Source organism: Morone saxatilis, unplaced genomic scaffold, assembly GCF_004916995.1.
Source record: "Morone saxatilis isolate NCDOM2014 unplaced genomic scaffold, NCSU_SB_2.0 Contig14, whole genome shotgun sequence".
In the NCBI taxonomy this organism is placed as follows: Eukaryota; Metazoa; Chordata; class Actinopteri; family Moronidae; genus Morone; species Morone saxatilis.
The window spans coordinates 1,403,424-1,405,990 of record NW_023339696.1 but is presented as its reverse complement, the minus strand read 5'-3'; the positions used below and the strand labels follow the sequence as shown (position 1 = coordinate 1,405,990).

At 37.2% G+C, this 2,567-nt stretch overlaps 1 protein-coding gene across 1 annotated transcript in view; it reads right to left on the bottom strand.

Annotated features, from left to right (window-relative positions):
• The window catches only part of syt5a (synaptotagmin Va), a gene marked incomplete in the record, with an annotated part of 14,291 nt that extends 12,728 nt beyond the window's left edge, over nucleotides 1–1,563 (bottom strand). The window contains 1 exon segment of the mRNA XM_035654346.1: nucleotides 1,477–1,563.
• Between the last annotated feature and the right edge of the window lie 1,004 nt (nucleotides 1,564–2,567).

The window sequence follows — 2,567 nt, the reverse complement described above, 5'->3', positions numbered from 1 at the left end:
CCTCGGCAGTGCACAGGAGGTGAAACTGGCACCTCTTCAGCTACCAGTCCACTCCATATTTTGTGGTCTGTGGGACTTGAACCGAGCCCAAGCCAAATCCCTACACACTGAGCTACTGCCGCCCCGAGAATGGTATTGATCTACCAATATAAAACAAAGTTTCAGTAAGTTTCAATAAAAGCTGTAATTTCTTTGCATGCCATTCATTCTTTGTTTCTATAAATACTGTAATTCTGCCTTTATAATCCCTATATCTGGCAGCATCACTTGACCTGTGGTGTCCTCAGAAATTAGGAGATTTTAAAGATCACAGCATTTTAGAGCTTTGATCGGGCCCAAAAACAAAGGCCCGAGCCTGAAAGAATTCTGTGTGAGCTTTACCCGAACCTGAATTTCTGCTTAAAATGAATAATTTAAATAATTTATCACAACCTAAATGAAACTACATTGTGCATATAATATAGTACATCTTTTTATGAAAACAAATAAATATAAACAGTTGATTACAGCAGTATTACAGTAAAAAAAAAAAAGAAATCATTCTTTCCACCCAAGCCTGACAAACGACTGCAGTTTTGGGCAGAACCCAATGGGTTATGTCGGGTCCAATCGGGTTCAGGCAGACCATCAAAGCTCTACTGCAGTTAAGATACGGGTTCTACAGTTTGCTGTAGATTAGCTTAGAAACTCTGTCTGCAGTAGCCTGTCTGCAAGATGAAAACAAGCAACCAGGGTCCATTCATCCTACTCATCCTCCCATCATCAAGTTACAGGATTTAAAGGGTTATAATATAATTACAATGTCAGAAACTTAATTCAGGCTGTCGAGGTGAACAGGTATTGTGGAGGTGTATTGCAAGCGATTGCACATGAACACTCTGCAAATAGACGAGCATTAGCCTCCTATAATCCACTTAAACTAATCTTTCCCAGTTTTGTAAAGTATCCCCCACTATGAGTAAAATCAAATGTTTCTTTCATGCAAGAACCTTCCCGGTGAAATGCAGTCATTAAAAGATAAAGAGCACCATAAAAATAAGTATTAAAGTGTAAAATCCAATAAATTAACATTAACCTTCCTGTGACCATAGCTGCTTATTAACAGACTTACAGCACAACTAAAATACACGGAGAAAGACAGAGTGAGGCAAACACACTGCAGCTGAAGTTAGACATTAATGGATCTACAGAAGATTATTGCTGACAAGTTTCATGATAATTTTTAAGTAAAAGCGCCAAACATTTTGTTGTTGTTGTTGTTGTCTGTAGTTTATCAAATGGTTAACAAGCTGGAGACAGCTGGAAAGGTTTGCTGGCATTTCTGTTTCCATTCACTGTAAATTGAATATCTTAAGTGTTTTGACTGTTTGTCTGGAATAAACTATTTTAAAACATCAATTTAGCATGAATTTACAAATGAACTAATAACTAAGTCTGAAATAAATTATAATTCAAAGCGAAAACAGCACGACTTACCCTGTTTAGTCAGTCCCTCTCGGTTCTTTGGCTTTTATTCTGTTTTGTTGTTTTGCATTCAAATGTCCTTTAGACAAATCCACCACCACTGACTGACTGATGAGAAGTCCTTGCACATAACTCCCTCTCTCTCTCTCTCCCCCTCCCCCCTTCTGTTAATCTCCACAATATCCCTCACTGCCAACTACTTACTGTCCACCTCCACTGCAAAAAAAGTCTGTCTTTAAGAGCCAATTCGTCCAACACTGTGGCTTTAAATTGTATTTCTTTCCAAATCATTGAGGAATGTGTTCTGTATTGTGGCACAACATGTCAGATACTGTTTGATAAGTGAATTAAATACCAATCAGGAGAATTTTTTTAACTTAATTATGAGATGTGTAAACTCCACAACTACCAGTCTAAATGATAATATTATTATATTCTGTGATTTCTTCTCATAGTTCTATCAGCTCTTTGGTTGTTTTAACAACGTACTTGTCTAATGTAGGATGAGGCTGTATATTATAGAGTGAAGGCTCTGTGAATATAGCTTGTTTTCAGCACGTTACCGTGCCCTTATCCTGTGAGATTTAAAAAAAATCATTAATAATAATTTAAACTATAAAAATAACAGTGTCATTAGTTTTCTTCACAGAAATTAATAAAATGCTGAGATTCCTTCTGTATATTTTTACAAAATATTTTCTTACATACATCATCCATCATGGACAACACCTCTCACCCCCTACATGACACTGTGGGGTCCCTGAGTTGCTCCTTCAGCAGCAGACTGTTACACCCTTAAGGTGTAAGAAGGAGAGGTTCTGCATGTCTTTCATCCCTGCCGCTGTCAGACTCTACAACACCTGATCAATGTTGTAGTTTCTGTTACCACCATACCATAGCTTTACCACTTTACCATAGTTATTTTTAATACAGCAGTACTTTTTCCAGTTTTTACTGCATATGGCTGGTGGGATGGATTTTACATTTGAACACTAAATAGTGTACACTGTAACTCTAATAGTGTACATTGTCAATCAAATAGCATTAATCCAGTAGACCATGTACCCTGTATCAGAAGCATATTCAGCACTAGTTACGTGTTA